The sequence below is a fragment of the Rhineura floridana genome, chromosome 8, assembly GCF_030035675.1.
Source record: "Rhineura floridana isolate rRhiFlo1 chromosome 8, rRhiFlo1.hap2, whole genome shotgun sequence".
Taxonomy (NCBI): Eukaryota; Metazoa; Chordata; class Lepidosauria; order Squamata; family Rhineuridae; genus Rhineura; species Rhineura floridana.
In genome coordinates, this window is record NC_084487.1 from 68,051,213 (window position 1) to 68,071,837 (window position 20,625).

The window sequence follows — 20,625 nt, forward strand, 5'->3', positions numbered from 1 at the left end:
GAACTTTATTTAAGATTGGGGGGAAAAAAACCAGAAACTGAAATTGACAGATTCACCCATTCCAAGGAAACACTAAGTGAACAATATGCTGCATCTAAAACAAACTGTCACCTTTGAAAAGTAGTTGGTGTGTAGTTTAATACTGAGAAGTAGGGTGGGGTCACACAAACAAATGGCAGTGTTGGGGCTGCTTCACCTAGCAAAGTCCAAATACATTCACCGCTACAACCATGCTGCATTTCCCATTTTCCCATCCACTGGAAATAATACTAGTATGAAGCTGTCAGTTGCAATGGTGGCAGAGAGAGCTGTGATTGCAGAGGAACATAGGAAGCTGCCTTATCCTGAGACAGGCCATTGGTCCATTTAGCTCAGTATTGTCTACATACTGATTGGCAGCAGCTCTCCTAGGTTTCAGGCAGTAGACTTTCCCAGTCTTACTGGGGAATACCAAGGGTTGAACCTGGGACCTTCTGCATGCAAAGAATGTAGTCATCCAGTGAGCCAAGGTCCTAGATCACACCAAACACACACATTTCTGGTAGTGTGATGTGAGAAGAATGATTATATTCAGCAACTAACAGGTGACAGCTAGCAAGATTAATCCATCATCAATTGCCCATAGTACCCACTGAATAACTGCTCACATGGCTAATGACTAAAAGGCTGAGACTGGAGTTAATCCTATAACTGGATATTATTTTATTTATTTATTATTTATTATTTGATTTATATCCCACCCTTCCTCCCAGCAGGAGCCCAGGGTGGCAAACAGAAGCGCTAAAAACACTTTAAAACATCATAAAAACAGGCCTTAAAATACATTAAAACAAAATGTTAAAAACATTTTAAAAAGCCTTTAAAAATATCTTTTTTTAAATGGGTTAAAAACATTATTTAAAAAAAAATTAACAAGCAATTCTAACACAGACGCAGACTGTCCAGGCTATGTAAAGGACTGATTTGAAAGGAATATGTAGGTGTGTGTTCAAAACACTTCTCTTGCCTGTCACAGCTATAGTAAGAACCACCAAAAGATGGTTTGCATTACAGAGGATCTCTCCGGATTCTGGCGGGTAACTCAGCATGGAGGCACTAGATAAATCACAATAAACACGAAAGCACTTTTAGCATATTCTTGGTAGTGAAATATCTTTGAGGAGACTGTTACAGTAAAGAGGGATTCTGCTGGCAAGAAAAGAAAAAGAAGAACATTACCCAAAGTTGTGGGACTCTGTGTGTGCGTTCTTAAAGAGTCTCTTAATAGCAAAAGGATTCAGAATTCTGAGCTGTTAGAAGAGGCAAGCCTCTACATGAAAGTGGACTGTGCTATTGCAGTCCTTATAATATTAACCTTCTATTTTAATATAGATGGAATGCTGGTGAATGTCCATGATGTTTAACTTGAGTTTCAGGTGCACCTCTACAGGTTTTAAATATCTACTGTCACTCTATGTTTAAAAGATTCAAAAACTGCCTTTTTGGATCAGGTCAAAGGGCTCACCTAGTCCAGCTTTGTGTCCACTAATGGCCAGCCATATGCTTTGGAAAGCTCACAGATGCCCTATTTTTAGTCCCCCATCATCCAGTGGTAGTACACTGCCTCCAATCATGGAGGGTGATTTTTGGCTTGTCATGCCTAATATGATAGACCTATCTTCAACTGATTTTGTCTAAAAATTAGTAGACTTAAAACAATACAACAGAGTGAAATCCCTGTACTCAAGGTGTGCCAGCTGAATGACTATAGGATTTGGCAGAAGCCCTGCCACACTGGCAAAACTTTTTTAAATTTTTTAAAACTTATTTTCAAGATATTCAACATCCATCCAACAGGAGGAATGCCCATATGTATTCACCACAACTCCATTGTAGATGGAAAAGGAAAAAGAGAGATAAGCATATAACAACGGAAAGAAACAACAAGCAAACTTTGGAAATAAATATGGAAAAGATCATTAATGGTATATGATGTCTGTGACCTGTAGGATAAAAATAAAGAGATATATAAAGCTATATAAAGATTTTTGTTTGTTGCCAAATTTGCCACGCCTGTAGAGATAGTCTTTTCACAAAACTGTCTACTGAAGTAAAGTCAATAAAACAATACCATGTCATGTAAAAAGCATCCAGTCTGTCCCGTCCTTACTGCAATTTCAGTTAATGTGTGTGTGTGTTTTCCCATGACAGCAGTGTTCCACGCTGGCAAAACTTGAGCTATGCTGCTAGCACAAAAAAACTGTGCTGGCCAGTGAAGACAACCATCTAATGCAGATACGCTGGCAGAATAACAGAGCAGAGTCATGGGTGGCATGGGGAACAGCACACTCATGCTGTATCTTATGTTTCACTCTCATGATGGTACAACTTTATACTGGCCCCAGACATGGTAGAAACAGTTTTCTTTCCATTAATTTCATTGAGAAAATATCTTAAAAGCTACCCTGCATCAGCAACTGCTCCATCCACAATTGCTATGGCAGAGAGCACAGAAAACAGATTCTCCACCCCTGGTTTAAGAAGTATATTTTCAAGTGTTGTTTTTTCTCCCATTAAAACAAAAGCTGCAGAAGCTTGCACTTAAAAAAAAAGATTTTTCTCCAGGAGGCCAATAGTTACTATAAAGACCAACAGTCCTGCACTCATGCTAAGATCACCTCCTTTTGAATAACTAGCTGGAGGTAATTGCTCTGTATATATGCCAAGGTTCCTTGTTATAATGGAAGAGTGGAATAAAGGAACCTACACTAAAGACCTTGCCCTTTTAGGTCCCAGGCTTGAGTCCTTTTACTGATCACTCTTACGTGGTGCCAACTGTAATTTTAGATGAATCCAAATCCATTTGGTAAGCCAATCAGAGCTGTGCACTTCCTGTTAAGTCATTTATTAGCTAAACATTGATAACAAAGACATCACGACTAAGAAGGCTTTCTCCTTTGAACTAGAATTTGCACAGTTCAAATCCCGCTCCCTCAGTCAGTGGATTAATGTCTACATTATCTGGGTACATGAAGGCATCTCTGTTCTTCAACCTTTGTTTTCCTCATGTTGTCAGTATATACAGATTTGTGTGTATTTTGCCAAGAGCTCATACTCCAGGCCAGCACAGCGTGTCTTCAGGGGTGGCATGTGAAATAAAGTGTATTACCATTAAAAAGCTCCCATGCTGGGTATTAGGCATTATTTCTCTCTTACATTATATGTTGCAATAGGATATGAATGCAGTAATGCCTCTTTGAAATATAGCTGGAAGTGAGGCCCTGCAGAGAGCAAGAGATAAATCCATCTTGTAAGCTAACCTAATCCATGCTGGTACCATCTTCAGCCAAGGCTGCATGAGACCCTTCTGTTGAAATTAAAGCAGAGTGTTTATATATATTTGGAAACACGCCTTGGTCTTATCTGCTTTGTAACTTAGCAACCTCTAATGTAGGTTTCTTGCTGTTACTTATAGACCAGCTGATAAATCTAGCCAGGTTTACACAATATACTTGGGCAGGGAGTAGTTTCAAATACATAGGCAAATACCGGAAGCTACGTTGACTCTGCTGCCATATAATTTTACCTATAGAGACAAGCACAAAAGCACCCACTGTTCAAAGTCATGTTTAATCAGGCTGAATGGGTTTCTAAAAGCCAACACCATTGCTAGAAGCAAAGCAGGAATCGGTGGGCCACAGAAGCTTCTTGGGAGAAAATGTGCTTTGCAAGGTACCTCTGTCTAATTTAATCCATTGTTTCTTCCTCATCAGTACTACTGAAAGGCATTTTTCTATATGAAATGTCCTGGTGTTTGTTCCCTTTTCTCTCTCCTCTCTTTTCCACTTTTTTTCAAAACGGGGTTTAAAATTCATTATAGCTTTATTATTTTTTATACAAAAGGTATCTGAGTATCAAATGGCTGGGGAATTCACATTAAATAATTAGTATTAATAATACTATTAATAATCTCTTGACTCATTTAAACTGGGACTCCTTATTCGGAGAAGGACATAACCAAACACATGTTAAAAAGAAAGTAATAAAGACAGAGCATAATTAACATCTTGATGAAGCGTAATTTCTGTATTGCTTTGGCCCCCAACTGAATAAGATGGTGTGCTATAGGCAGCCTTCTTCATCCATAAAGCAACGGCCATTATATTAAACTGGTCCTCTGAGCTTTCTCTGTAGTGTGGCAAAGCTCTAAATGACACATTCATCAAAGGTGTTTGGCATATTCATTGCAAATGTTCACCTTTATAAAAGGCATTTGGCACATAGCTAAAGGACTCCTCTTCATGTACAGGAAGTTGCAGAACAAGCTTTCCTTCCTCAGGACATTATTTCATCATATTTCCTCCTGGAATTGCAGCAGGAATTGTTTTGTATCCAACTGAATGTCAGAAGGCACGTTTAATTAGCCAGGATGCTTCCAATAGCAATAGCAACCACAGTACAAGGTTGCAGGAATATTTTGGCTAAAAATCTGTGGCCTTTTTTTCCCTCATAGTGAAATTATTGTTCTCAGACCCCCTTCCCACATCTTTATTTTTTAAAGCATTTTCCTTGCAAAGAAGATATGAACCAAAATGAAAATGTTATTTACTACATGTATATTCCACACTTTACTTAAGGACGAGAACCATGCACAATACCTTAAGCTCCTTGGAGGAAAAGTAGGATATAAATGTAATAATAATTTAAAAGGGTGCTCAGGAAAGCATATCTGAATTTGCCCTCATTTTATTCTCACATTAACCCTGGGAGGTAGATTAGGTTGAGAGACAATTATTGACCCAAGCTTTATGGTTGAGAGGAAATTTGAACCCAGGTCACCTTAATCTAAATACAACATTCTATCTACTTTACCTCTTTAGCTTATTATTGATAAGGGGGAAGTTTTCCATGGGTGCATGCATTGATGTTAGTTGATAGGATTGCCTTTACTCATGCTTAGGTTCACAGGGGCTTGAACCTCTGATGTGGGGTTTTGCGTAAGTAAGCAAGCATATAAATAGGTAAATGGGATTTCTGGTGCAGGACATCACCTTAGCTGGACTAGAGCAGTCACTTATGTGTTGCCAAAAATTGGAAATATTTCTCCAAAAAAAAAAAAAAGGAGAGATAGGACATGGAATTGTGTCAAATTTGCATATACTAATTTATATGCATAAATGCAAATTTAGAAAAAAAATACTGTAAATTAAAAAGAAACATCATACATCTCACCATAGTGGGGAAGACTGTGATCAGCTGTGTTGTGTGCCTCCTCAGTCTGCTACCCAGGTGCTAACTATTGTTAGACCACTTCAAGACTCTCCCTTATTGTGGTTCTGTATCTTTACACCTGTCTTTGACCAGACAGTCCTTCAAATAGAATAGGGCCCTTTCAAATACAAGATTGTCCTCTGTAAAGTAAGACACATGGCTACCCTAGGCTGGGACTCTTCTTTGTTTACATATGTAAATGTGGTGGTTGTAATGCAACACACCAGTGGTTCCCAAATTTCCCCCCCTCCACAGACAACTTGACAATTGCTGATGTTGTTGGCAGACTGCTTCATGATTCTTCTGTGTATTGTAGCAATTGTAATGTGCTGTGTTAGATGCTGTATGATTTTCAATTGTATTTATATTCCACAGAAGTCAAATTGTAGTATAATAAAATACAATATAAGAAACAAAAGAAACAATAAAAATACAATTACACATCAATGTAAATATTTCATGTAGACATGCTGTGGACCACCTGAATTAAGCTCATGGACCACTGGTGGTCAACAGACCACAGTTTGGAGAACTCTGCAATATACACTTACCTGGTAGTAACCTCCATGGAACTCAATAGGGCTTTCTTCTGAGTAGACATTCATAGGATTGTACCCTTATTGACAAGTAATGACAAGTTGTGGGGGAGATCTGTGAACCAGGCTCAGACGTTTCCTTTTATTCATTTGCCCAGGCAAGCTTCTGGATTGTCAGCTACCTGGTTTACATCTAGTATTCTTATTGTGTATGCCATTTTTGCTATTGTTTTTAGTCTTCTGCTGTATTTTATACATGGCTGAAAATTTATTTTATTGTTTTTAGTTTTATACTATGATTTTTTCACCACTTTTCGATGAAGAGTGGGATATAACCATAAATCAACCAAGATTTTTTAAAAAACAAGTCAGGGGATCCAGTTATGGCTGTCCCATATAACGCATAGTTTGGCCTTTATTAAACAGATTTAATTGCAGAGAACTGAATACAGGTTATATTAAGAGTCATGAATTTTCTTCAGTCAAGGAAGAAATCTATGATTTCTTAAAGATACATTGTGACAAAATTCTTCCAGACATTGGCTTTCAGAGAAATGCAGAATCAGATGCATGGGTGGAGATTCTCTCTGCCTGGGTAGAACTTTCTGAAAAGTTATGCACACTTATGCAGATAAACTTTGCTTCCTTCTATTTTGTTTGTAGCAGGCTGCCCAAATAATCCTGCTTCCCAGTTGTAAAATATTGCCTGGTATGGGCAGCTCCCAGTGGTGTAGCCGTCCAGGGTCTCAGGAGGTCGTAGACTCCTTATGTGTTTGGGAGCAGGGTCCCAGCAAGGTCCCTATGTCTCCAGCATCCTATGAGACAATCAGCATGAAAGGGGAGTGAGTTAGCCACTAAGAAGAGTCTTCTAACATGTTTCCTTGTCCTTTCCTGGAGCCGATCAGAGTGAAAGGAGGTGAGTCAGCAACTGAGAAGACTCTTCTCAGAGCTAACACTCTCCCCTTTCATGTTTATTGGTTCCTAGGGATGTCTGCTGTTGTGGCTCCTGCCTGTTCCAACTACCTCCTGTCTTTTGCTGCTGTGTGAGCTGTGCGCACAGGGCTACCATCAACCAAGGTGGCGGTGGAGGCTTCTCTAAGGGGCTGATGCCCCCACTGCCATCTTGGTTGATGGCATGCATGAACGGTATGCTACGTGCATGCACATGCCTGCCATCAACCAAGATGGCGCTAGGGGCATCAGCTCCTTAAAGAAGGGGAAGCTGAGAAACTACTCTGCCGCCATCTGGATTGATGGTAGCACAGTGAGTGCAGCAGCAGAAGACAGGAGAGAGGTAGGTGGAGCAAGTTAATAGGCAGCCTGGAAGCTTCCTCCCTGCGATCCGCAGCAGGGACCCTGCCACAGATTGTGGAAGGGGAAAGCTACTCTCCCACCCTAACAAGGGCCCCTCTGGGCTGCAGAGGCCCTCAGCCAGAATCTGACCTAGGCCCAGAGCTTGGAAGATTACTTTTAAAAAGTAATAAATTACAGTTACAGTTACATGGCCCCCAAAAGTAGTAATTACTGTTACAATTACAATTGCTCTGAAAGTGATTACTTTACTTTTACTCAAAAGTAATCACTACAATTACATTTGTTACTTTAAAAAAACTGCCTACAAGGTGCTGGCCTTGGCTGCTGCACATCTACGTAGCCTAAAACAACATTAAAAATAAACAAACATATATAGAGGTAGTAGAATAATTATTTTTATTCATAAGATAGCAGTGGTGGTCTCTCCGCTGGTAAGGGTGGTGGGGCGGGAGGCAGAGGCCACTACTCAGACCTTAGCACGTCAAACCAAGTGCAACCCCTCCCAATCAGCCAGCAAGCATAATCTCTCTCACTTAACCACCTCCCAGACCCTGCCCTGCCACCAACTAAGGGACACTCACTCAAGCAAACATTTTCCCAAAATGCAAAAAAGTTAAAATACTGCAAATGCAGCACAGTAGCCAGAGAGGCTACACTCTCTCTCTCTCTCTCTCTCTCTCTCACACACACACACACACACACACACGCACTCACACTCACACTCACTCACACACGTCATCTTTCACCTCCACAATTCTTTATCTCCATTCTGCTGCTGCCTCCTTCTCCTCCTTTATCCATGTTCTTGACCTCCTGATCCTTTTCCCCTCCACTCCATTCTTCACCATCACTAACTGTTTTTTTTAATTGTTTTCTCCACTCTCTGCCTCCTCCCTCATCACCTCCTACCCATCCACAGAGCATGAGGAAAGAGAGGCACTGCACAGAAGCCCAGTTTGAGGCACATGATTTTCATCCACAAATCAGAGGAGCAGAAGACTTCCCCTGCTCCCCCCCCCAAGTAATGCCCAAAAGTAATTCTGGAAACATTACAATTACTCCACAAAAGTAGTAAAATTACTCCTAGTTCTATTACAATCAAAATGTAAAGGAATTACCCACTCGTTACTCAAAAAAGTAATGAATTACAAGTAATTCGTTACTTGTAACTAGTTACTTCCAAGCTCTGCCTGGGCCCTTTCCCGCCGGCCCTGGAGAAGGCATTAACAAGGATCTCATTCTTTACCCAGCAGCAAAAAAAGAGGGAGGGGCATAGCTGTGACTATCATGAAGGGACCCTGCACTTCTGAATTTGCCACTACAATACTGGCCCCTCCAGACTAGTGTTTTATTGCGAGTGTATTATGCAACTGTTCTTGACACAATAATGGTGTATTAGTAGTAGGTATATTCTGCTTTAGTTTGTTCTGCAATGCTTCCCCAATGTTACCACATTATTGCACAATAATAACTATCACTTTATTGCAGAAGAACAAAAATAAAGCAGAACATTTGTGATATAAAAAGTTACATGATTTCAGCAGGAAGTAATGGGATACGCACTGATTGGAAATGAAGCAGTGTGACTACCCCAAAACATTTTCAGGTGCAAACTGTATGGAAAGTGGGAATGCCCTGATAGCATCATGAGCACAAATCACCATGAATGCACAATGAAAATGTTGTCATGGTCTGAAAGTGCCCTTAAACCCTAGAAATCTGTAGGTTTCTAGTGTCACCATGCATTAGCAACATTCATTTACTCAGGGGAAAAAATCCATTTCACGTACTCTAGTTATCCACAGATTTAGAGGAAGGTAATTTCAAATGGCATAAACTGTCTATTGGAAACAATTCCCTACACAAACTTCTTGAGGAGTATAGCTCACATATCTCCAGATCAACAGATTTGTTATACACAGAGCGGTTTTTTGTTGTTTTGTTTTGTGCCAGATAGGACAGCTTGCAACCATAATTTCCCCTTGCAGGCACACAATTGGAAGCAGTTGCAAACAAAATAAAGAGGCTTGAAAAAACGAACTAGTGTAAAGAAAATGTCACCTGCTGTAACCTATATTATAAGAGAAAAATGATAGGGGGATTGTTTGGTTTTTGAGTTTGATGTACACTGCTTAGAGACCATTGTGATTAAGTGGGGTATAAATTATCTAAATAAATACAATATTGTTAGCTGATCCCGTAAAATGTGTTTACTGTGTTCTTTTTCTTTTCTTTTCTGTAATGCAATCTGCATCACCTTGTGGAGTCTAAATTTCTCATTGCTAATGTGACATCACCCTTCAGGCAGGTACGCTAAGGATTGAATCACAGACAATTATGGATAAAGGCACAGCTCTTCACAGAGTTAAGCTGCACCAGACTGTTAATTCTGGATGGTTCAGGCACCCAGCATCGCTTGTAAGCTGACTCTTGCCCTCTAGGGATCTCCCTCCCCTTAAACTTGGTCTTTCATGTGATATCCAATTTCCATTTGCAGACTAGACTGCACAAACTATTGCTTTGGTGGATCTGAAAATTAGTCACATCTCTTCTGCCAACTTTTCCTATTAGGCTTCAGTTGACCTCAGGCTAGGACGGGTTCACCAGTCCACCTATCATCATATTCATTCCAGTGTTTGACAGTGAAGTTGTGACTGTGACAGCAATTGGAACTGTTTCCCCTGAAGCTTCACTATATCACTTGCACTTGCTCTTAAGCTTCCTACTGTCCCGAAAAGGAAGATGTTCATAACACATTCAGGACATAGACACATATTTGTGATGTTGGCTTATGGGCACAGAAATGGGAAAGTGTCTTTCTGTACAAAATATGTGTTTTTTTGGCTTGACAAAACAGTTTTCTATTTTCAGTAGTCACATCTATTTAATTAACTTTCTCTTCATTCAGAAGGGGAAAATGGTCCACAGCATACTTACTTAATTGATTCTGACAGTATTGTCTGTTCAACTAACAGCCAAAAAGGCAAGGCTGCATTAGAAGCGAAAAGAACAGAAGTCCACGTAGTTGCCATTTACTTACAGCACACTCCTATGTATGTTCACTCAGAAGTAAACCCCACAGTGTTCAGTGGGCTTACTCTGAGGAACGTATGCCTAGGATTGCAGCCTTAGTGATGCTAGTGTATAGTTGGAATGTAAACAATTATTATTATTTTCATTAATTTCCTCTGAACTTCTGGATTGTGATTACAAGCAGAGGGAGAAAGCCTACATACATCTAACTCCCCGTCTTCCCTTTTAGCCTTCCCACTATTGCTTGGGAATATCTTAGCTCTGCCACTGCACCGTTCAGTCTGATGGTGCAGAGCTTCATTGAGATGCTTTTTTGGCATGGAAGATATGGTGATGTAAGAGGACATTGTACAATGAGATATGTGAGATACTGTAAGATATGACATCCATACTGAAGCCACCTTTTTCGGTGTAGTTTTAACTTCATGGCCTCTAGGGTAATGATAGAGTGCCCCACATTGTTTTAGACACTACACATGTAAAAGTGCCCATGCGGGACATATTTTTCTATAGTGAATAGTTCTGGTGGTATGGTATTTGGAGGTTAAGCCTTTTTCATAGTTATATCATTACTTGGTCAAATCATGCGTAGATCTGGCTGAGTGCTTCGACAGTAACAGTTAGAATGGTCTTCTTTGGGGGACTTATAGGATTCTGGAATGCTCTGGGATATTTATGATATGAGAAATGGCTCTGTTACCCAAGCTGCCTTCTGGAATCAGTGGTTGATTGAAACTATTGATGAGAGTCAGCCTCCCCACACTGCCTGTTTCCCTCATCTTGAAAATTTCTGAGTCCTTGATTTACTAAGGAACTTATGAAATTTGTTAAGAGATAGCTTGAAGGAAAATAGCAGAAAACTGATGCTGAATCTGACCAAGAACATTCAAGAGCAACCTTCCCCAACTTTGTGCCCTCCAGATATTTTGGACTACAGCTGCCATCAGCCTCAGCAAACATGGCTAATGGTCAGGGACTACAGGAATTGCAATCCAGCAACATCTGGAGGGCACTAGATGGGAAGGCTATCTTAGATCATGTTTGGAGACCTTTGAGGAGGTGGTAATAGCAGCAAAGAAACCATTGCATCAGCAAAATCATGTCCAGCTGAGCTGTTTCATATGGTGTCTAGGCTGTTTTCCTTAAATGGGATAGGAAGAATATTTTTCAACTTTGTGCCATTTTTTCACAATCTCTTGCTGATAAAGTTACTGAGATCCAGTCCAACTTAGAAATTACAGTCAGTACAGAGGTATCAAAAAGAGCTACCTATTGCAATTCATGTCTTACTGCAAGGCTTCATTCCATTTTGGGGACAAATGATCTTCCCACACTTATCCATGCTTTTATAACCTCTATGATTGAGTACTATAGTGCGTTTTATGTGGGGCTGTCATTGAAGAAAACTTAGAAGCTAGTGCAGATTGCCATGGCTCAACTCCTTGAAAATTCTGGGAAACAAAAGCATATTCTGTTTTTGTCATCTGCACAGGCTGCCCATAAAGCTCCAAGCCCGGTTTAAGATTTGAGTGCTTACTTTAAGCCTTTTATGCTCTGGAACCAAAATGCCTTTGAGACCATTTCTCCCTGGCCATGCCTCAGCACTAATTGCAGTCAGTAGATCAGGACTGACTCTGTAAAAGGTAAAAATGTCATTGCTTTGGAATGACCTCCATTAGTGAAGTCAACCATTGTTTTCTCTCATCATGACCTTTCAAAAGGGTTGCATAATCTATTTCTTTTGGAAGGTTTCTGAGCTGTCAAGCTGATTACAAGCTGTTTAGACTTTGTCTGCTGGCTGCTGAGTTTTGATGATGCTCAGCTGCCATTTTTAATGGGTCTGTGGTTAAATATTATTTTAATTGATTGTTTATTGTAATTATTACAATTCCCCTCTAAAATTGTTCTGTGCCTCAACATGGTAAATAATAATGTTAATAATTGTAATTAATTGTTTAGTTTAAAATATGTCTTATGCTTTATGGAAACTGAATTGAGTGAGGGAAAAACAGTGTAGAAACATTTTTAATAGATAATGAACAAACAATGAGGTTATTACAACATGAAGTTATAGTACCCCTCCCCGCCAGCACACACCATTTAACAGAGCAATCCTAAGTGCAGGAAGCTGGCAGAAGTTACACTGGCTTAAGTTAATATTTATTTATTTATTTATTAGACTTTTATACCGCCCGACTAGCAATAGCTCTCTGGGCGGTGAACACAAGAAATACAATAAAATCACACAATATAATACAACAAAACATATAAAAATAAAACAATCTAAAATCAGTTACAACAAATTTTTAAAATTAAGTTAACTTAAATTAAAATGCCTCGGAAAAGAGGAAGGTTTTAACTTGGCGCCGAAAGGATAACAATGTCGGCGCCAAGCGCACCTCCTCGGGGAGACTATTCCACAGTTCGGGGGCCACCACTGAGAAGGCCCTAGATCTTGTCACCACCCTCCGGGCCTCCCTATGAGTCGGAACCCGGAGGAGGGCCTTCGTAGTAGACCGTAGTGTACGGGTCGGTTCGTATCAGGAGAGGCGTTCCGACAGGTATTGTGGTCCCGCGCTGTATAAGGCTTTATAGGTTAATACCAACACTTTGAATCTGGCCCAGAAGCATATTGGTAGCCAGTGCAGGCGAGCCAGAACAGGTGTTATGTGCTCGGACCGCTTGGTCCTTGTTAACAATCTGGCTGCCGCATTTTGCACTAGCTGTAGCTTCCGAACTATCTTCAAAGGTAGCCCTACATAGAGCGCATTGCAGTAATCCAAACGCGAGGTTACTTGAGCATGTACAACTGATGTGAGGTCCTCCTTACTCAAATAGGGACGTAGCTGGGCTACCAACCGAAGTTGGTAGAACGCATTCCATGCCACTGAGGCTACTTGAGCCTCAAGTGAAAGGGAAGAGTCTAAGAAGACTCCCAGACTACGAACCTGCTCCTTTAGGGGGAGTGTAACCCCATCCAGGACAGGGTATATATCCACCATCCGATCAGAGAAACCATCCACCAACAGCATCTCAGTCTTGTCAGGATTGAGCCTCAGTTTGTTAGCTCTCATCCAGTCCATTGTCGCGGCCAGGCAACGGTTCAGCACATCGACAGCCTCACCTGAAGAGGATGAAAAGGAGAAGTAGAGCTGCGTGTCATCAGCATACTGATGACAACGGACTCCAAAACTCCTGATGACCGCACCCAACGGCTTCATGTAGATGTTAAAAAGCATGGGAGACAAAACCAACCCCTGCGGGACCCCACATTGGACAGCCCACGGTGTTGAGCAATGTTCCCCAAGCACTACCTTCTGGAGACGGCCCGCCAAGTAGGAGCAGAACCACTGCCAAGCAGTACCTCCAACTCCCAACTCCGCGAGCCTCTCCAGAAGGATACCATGGTCGATGGTATCAAAAGCCGCTGAGAGATCAAGGAGAATCAACAGAGTTACACTCCCTCTGTCTCTCTCCCGACATAGGTCATTAAACAGGGCGACCAAGGCCGTCTCAGTGCCAAAACCAGGCCTAAAACCCGATTGAAATGGATCTAGATAATCAGTTTCATCCAATAGCGCCTGGAGCTGGGCAGCAACCACTCGTTCCAAGATCTTGCCCAGGAATGGAACATTCGCTACTGGTCTGTAGCTGCTGAAATTTTCTGGGTCCAAGGAAGGTTTTTTCAGAAGTGGTCTCACCACCGCCACTTTCAGACAGCCAGGGACCACTCCCTTTCGTAAAGAGGCATTTATCACTTCCTTGGCCCAGCCAACTGTTCCATCCTTGCTAGTTTTTATTAGCCAGGAGGGGCAAGGATCCAGTACTGAAGTGGTTGCATGTACCTGTCCAAGCACCTTGTCCACGTCCTCGAGCTGAACCAACTGGAACTCATCCAATAAAACATGACAAGACTGTGCTCCGGACACCTCATTAGGATCAACTGCTATAAAGTGGGAGTCTAAGTCCCGACGGATGCATGAGATCTTGTGCTGGAAGTGCTCAGCAAACTCATTACAGCGGGCCACCGATGATTCTACCGTGTCCTGTAGGCCTGGATGGAGTAGCCCTCGGACAACTCTAAAAAGCTCCGCTGGGCGGCAAAGAGATGACTTAATAGTGGCAGCAAAATGTTGTTTTTTCGGCACCCTCACCACTCCTACATACAGCTTGGTAGAAGCACAAACCAGTGCATAATTGCATCCGTCGGTGTAATTTACCCCTATTCCAGACTCCATTTAAGAGTGGGGTTACTGCTAGCTGAGCCAGCCCAAGCCTTGCATAGGAAAAATAAGCCTTTGTTTGATTTACACCATGCCCATCACTGACACATGGTCCTTGGAGGGGTGGCTGACTTTCAGTGTAGTCCTTGTGCCAAAAAAGGCTACAATCCCTGCTCTATGTCATAATCTATGTCATCATGTATCTGATGACATGATAAGAACACAAAAAGTATCCTGCTGAATCAGGTCAGGCCAAAGGTCCATCTAGTCCAGCATCCCGCTCAAAGTGGCCAACTCAATGCCCATGGAGAGCCCATAAGCAACAGTATTTCCCCCACTACACTACTAATCCTATTGACACAATGCTATATTGATTTCTAATTTTACACTATTGATTTCTAATTTAATTATTTTCACTAGTAATAGGCAACCCCACCAGCCCTCAGTTTGTTATTGGTTATTCTTTCCAAGTTGCCTCTCAGTCTGCCATTCTTCTTTTAGGAGACAGCTCTCTTGATTCATAAGTGTGCATTTTTAGAGCATGGTATCATCCGTTTGTGTCATGAGCCATGCTAGCAGGGGGTGGACTGACATGCAGGAGGGGGTGAGGAAGATTTGGACTGGGACATTCCTATTGGGGAAGCGCCCAGTGAAGAAGAAGATGTTAAAGCAGCCACCACTTTGGATGTTGACAGGTCAACACCAGCCATCCCAGACACCCCCCAGGACAGACCCCTGGATCGGCCACCCACTCCTCTGCCTGACATGGCACCTCTCCCTGTGCCTGCACCACTCCCTGCAGAGGAAGAGAACAGGACTGAAGCCAAGGCCCCGCCTTCGCCCTGGTCCAGGAGGTGGATGCAGCGGGAGATTCAACCAACCCAGCTCAGGAGGAGTCAGTGCTTATGCGCACGCCTCCAACCATGACTCGGGGTACATGCAAGTGGGGGGCCTGCCCAGCCCTACTTAAGCTGGGCGAGGGGGAAGGGTTAGTTGCTGAGTCAACATCTTATTGCTGCAAAGATATGCCTAGTTAGAGAGGGATGCTGAATTCTGAGTAAGCCGTAGGTAGATTCATGAAGCTCTCTGAACTGAAATTTTCTATTACTTCAGTAAAAGAAAAGGCTACAGTTGTGTCTGAGTCTGAGTTCCTTGAGTTCGGGCAGGACAGTTTGACTCAGCCACCACCTCCTCCAACTGGTGTCCCCATGACAGACAAGATGGAAGCGAGTGGTGGAGCAGGGGAGGACTACCAGAGAGTCTTTGAGACTGTGTTATCAGAACTACAGAGCCTCTGAGTTGAGACCCAGTTCCTTCAGCCTGAAAACCAGACCTTGTGCCTTCAAATGACCCAGCTGGGGGCTCAAGTGACCACCTTGCAGCAGGGCCTGGGTTGTGTCCTACCCATGCCAGGGCCCTGAGTCAAGACACCCATGGGCTTGCCCCTCTAGTACCAGGGGAAGCTACAGCAGTTTGCCACATTCATTGCCCAGTGCAAGCTCTACACACGAGCGCGGCAGTTGGAGTTCCCTAATGACTCCTTGAAGGTGGTCTTCGTCATCAACCTCCTGGAGGGAGAGGCTACCCAGTGGCCCACCCCGCTGTTGCTCTGGAATAACCCCATGTTGACCCACTATGCTAACTTCATTGAAGCCATGGTGCAGATCTTTTGAGACCCTTAGCGGAAAGCCACCATATCTCACCACCTGGGAACCCTGCAGCAGGGGAAAAACTCTGTCAGATCTTACACTAAAATCTTTCATATCTGCACCCCCTTATCAATGAGATGCTGGAACAACTGCGAAGGCCAAGATCAACACGAAATTGGATTTGCAAGGAGCATACAACCTGGTCCGTATTAAGGAAGGGGATGAATGAAAAACTGCCTTTAAGGCCAGGTACGGCCACTTCGAATACCTGGTCATGCCATTTGAACACCCCAGCTGTCTTCCAAAATTTCATGAATGACATCTTTCAGGACCTTAGATCGGTTCATGATAGTCTATTTAACTGACATCATTTATCTACTCAGACTCCCCAGCCCAGCATGAGGCGCATGTGCGAGCAATGTTGCAAAGATTGAGGAAGCATCATCTGTATGCCAAACTGGAGAACTGCGGGTTTGACCTAACAACCTGGACTTCCTGGAATACCATATTTCCCCCACCGGGGTAGAGATGGACCCCAGAAAGGTGTGTTGCATGCTCACCTGGCACCCCCTCCCAAGACCAAGAAGGACCTACAGTAGTTCTTGGGGTTTGCCAACTACTTCCAAACTTTCATCTCTGCCTTCTCCAACAAGATGCTCCCCTAACAGAGTGTCTAAAAGGAAGTGCTCCCTTCTGCTGGACTGAAGAAGCCCAACAGGCGTTTGAGCAACTGAAGGTGTTGTTCTCCTCAGAACCCATACTGCAACACGCTGACCCCCACCGAACATTTGTGGTGGAATCGGATGCCTCAGACATAGCCATAGGAATGGTGCTGTTACAGCCAAAAGGGCGGGGGACCTACTCCCCTGCGCATACTTCTCCCAAAAGTTGTCTAGCTCGGAGCAGAACTACACTTTGTGGGAGAAGGAGCTGCTCTCCATTTGACATGCATTTGAGACCTGGCGACACCTCCTGGAGGGAGCCCAGCATGAAGTGGAGTTCCACACTGATCATTGGAACCTTGAGAGCCTCCAAATGGCCCAGAAGTTAAACCAACAGCAAGTGCGCTGGGAACAATTCTTCACAAGATTTCATTTCCACATCAACTACATCCCCCAGACACAAAACCACAGAGCTGACATCCTGTCCTGCAAGCCAGAGTATTGGGATACTCGGCCCACACCCTCCTTGCACCACATCATCCCCCTGGACAAGATGGTGGCGGCAGCCTGTCACAATCCATGGGTTGCAAAATTGCACGTAGCTCAGGAGCAAGACCCATATGCCCAGGCCCGAGTGCAAGAGCTACAACAGCCCTCACAAGACCACCCCCTGGGCTTCACACAGACAGGGGGACTGCTCCATCACTTCGAAGCCCTTTACGTTCCCTTGGGAGAGTTGTGGGCCAAAGTCCTATACCAATGCCATGATGTTCCAACGGCAGGCCATTTTGGGGTATTCAAAACTTTACAGGCAGTTGTGCAAGATTTCTGGTGGCTGCAAATGAAGCATGACATCAAGAAGTACGTCCTCTCCTGCTCTACTTGCCTGAGAGCCAAGCATGCCCTCGGATGCACGGCTGGGTTACTGGAGCCACTCCCCACACCTGGAGGTCCTTGGCAAATGGTCACCCTGGACTTTATCATGGATTTACCCCCCTCTCAGGGGAAAGCCACTATTCTGGTGGTAGTGGACTCCATGAGCAAGATGGCCCACTTCGTTTCCTGTGCCAGCGTACCAACCACCAAAGAAACAGTGCAATTTTTTATCCAGCACATGTTCTAGCTACGGACCGGGGACCCCAGTTCACAGCCTGGTTCTGGCGCGCTTCGTGGCAGCTCTTGCAGAGTGAACTAAAACTGTCATTTTCATACCACTACCAGATGGATAAGCAAACTGAGGAAGTGAATGCCACCCTGGAGCAGTACCTCCGCTGCTACATGAACTACCAGCAAGACAATTTGCCTACAATAACTCTGTTCATGCCTCCACCCAGCAAACTCCCTTTTTTGCCAACTTTGGCTACCACCCTCGAACCTCCCCCCCCCACTACCTGCTCCTTGGCAGTACCAGAGGCAACCGAGTTTGTCCAAGAGTTGCAGGCAATGCACCAGTTGCTACAGGAGCAGCTGGCAAGAGCTAAAGCCATATATAAAAGAATAGCTGACCAGCACTGGCAGCCCAGCCCAGAAATACAGGTGGGGGATAGACTGTGGCTCTTGACTTGTTATCTGCTGGTGAGGGTGCCTTGCCATAAACTGGAAGCAAGGAGGGTGGGGCCTTTTGAAATGGAGGCTCAAATCAATCCGGTAGCGTACCAGCTCCGCTTGCCTGCATCCATGAAGATCCACCCTGTATTTTACCAGTCGTTGCTAATCTTAGAAGAGGTTCCAAGCCCCTGCCAGGCATCCAATGTACTCCCTGACTGCCGATCATCGTTGATGGAGAGGAGGAATACAAGGTGGAACAGATCCTCTACTCCCTTCGGAGTCAGGGAAATTACAGTACTTCATCCATTGGAAAGGTTTTGGACTGGAGGAGCAATCCTTATGTCCATGCGGCAGCCTTGGTGAGAAAGTTCCAATAATAATAATGATTGAGCCTTGCTTAGTGCTAATTCAATTATTGGGGGTTAGGGTTAGCTTGGGGGGAAAATCATGGCCACTCAGGTGTCTATCCCTACCCACACAACAGTTGTGTCATGTCCACCGGTATGCATGGAACATAGCAAAATCTACTCATACAAAAAGAAGCACGATGCTCTTGATACAGGTGAAAGTAAAATGCAATTCTGCTTGCAGCTTAAAGTAAAATATCAATGATTAATAGGGCTATGAGCTGTCTGGGAACCCTCTCCACTTCCATGTCCCTTATGGTGCTCATATGAAGATCATTCTACAATGATCCATCATTCAGATTTCAGGACTATAGAGAGAAGAATAGAATAAAAGATAGCTAAGAAATGGTTTGTGGACATAATGCACATTGTGGAAATAATGCATATTTTTACAAGCAACTTCTGTTTACTTAACCTTGCGAGTTTCTGAAGCATTCTGTTTCCCTACGTGCCACATGTATAATGAAATCTTGCCATGTTGTAATGGAACCATTTTCTCATGAGTACCCCCAGTGAGTATGAAGATAAATAATAGATAAATAATTTGGATTCGGTTTCTTTTCGCTGTTTTCTCCTCCCACATCATCAGCATATGTAGCTCAATACATGCTTAAAAATGCCTTTCAGAGCCATTTAGGTAGCTAGGTTCCTGTGAAGTATTTGGCTGTTTTTCTCAAGATACAACCTCTGAAATGATGCAGTCCATGCTGCTTATACTACAGCCAAGTGCTACTTAGATCCAACTAGAACTTATTGTCTGATTCTGCTGGCATTCATACAGGCCTTTCCAAAACCCCATCTGTTCCTCAAGTTCTCACTCTTTTCATAGAATCATAGAACAGTAGAGTTGGAAGGAGCCTATAAGGCCATCAAGTCCAACCCCTTGCTCAATGCAGGAATCCAAATCAAAGCTTTCCCAACAGATGGCTGCCCAGCTGCCTCTTGAATGCCTTCAGTGAAAAAGAGCTCACTACCTCTCTAGGTAATTGGTTCCATTGTCATATGGCTCTAACAGGAAGTTTTTCCTGATGTTCAGTCGAAACCTGGCTTCCTGCAACTTGAAACCCATTATTCCGTGTCCTGCACTCTGGGACGATCGAGAAGAGATCCCAGCCTTCCTCTGTGTGGCAACCTTTCATGTACTTGAAGAGTGCTATCATATTCCCTCAGTCTTCTCTTCTCCAGGCTAAACATACCCAGTTCTTTCAGTCTCTCCTCATAGGGCTTTGTTTCCAGTCCCCTGATCATCCTTGTCACCCTCCTCTGAACCTGTTCCAGTTTGTCTGCATCCTTCTTGAAGTGCGGAGACCAGAACTGGATGCAGTACTCAAGATGAGGCCTAACCAGTGCTGAATAGAGGGGAACTAATACTTCACGTGAAACTATACTTCTGTTAATGCAGCCTAAAATAGCATTTGCCTTTTTTGCAGCCACATCACACTGTTGGCTCATATTCAGCTTGTGATCAACGACAATTCCAAGATCCTTCTCACATGTTGTATTGCTGAGCCAAGTATCCCACATCTTATAACTGGGCATATATTTTATTGTATATACTACTGTAAACTACCATGTTATATTGTATGAATTGGTGGTATACAAATACTTCTATAATTTTTTTAAAAAAAATACCTGCAATGAGATCATCCGGCCTCCTCATGGTGTATTTCCAAGGTCCTTTCAAGCTAGGTCTCATTCTAGGCTGCACATTCCTCCTGCAAAATGATCAAATGTCAAAACAATGAGTTTGCAATGCTTGTCACCTAAATTTTAAGCACAGATTGCCACTTTTTCTGCATAAAGAACCCATGTTTTTGCTGGCAACCAACACACAAGCAATCAAACTGCAGAATTGCATCTTTCTTGGTGTTTGTGTGTGTGTGTGTGTGTGTGTGTGTGTGTGTGTGTGTGTGTGTGTGTTAGTTATTGTAAGATCATGTAACAGAAGGGTGAGTGGAAGAGTTATTGACAGCAGGGGCATAATGTAATAGTGGGTGAAATTA

General features: G+C 43.1%; 1 protein-coding gene across 3 annotated transcripts in view; it reads right to left on the reverse strand.

Annotated features, from left to right (window-relative positions):
* Positions 1-20,625, reverse strand: part of NAV3 (neuron navigator 3) — a 1,044,290-nt gene that overhangs the window by 988,680 nt on the left and 34,985 nt on the right. For all 3 annotated transcript variants that reach the window (XM_061639678.1, XM_061639673.1, XM_061639674.1), the window contains exon 2: positions 20,255-20,337. The gene's annotated coding sequence lies outside the window, so the exon portion shown is untranslated. The remainder of the gene's footprint in view (positions 1-20,254; positions 20,338-20,625) is intronic.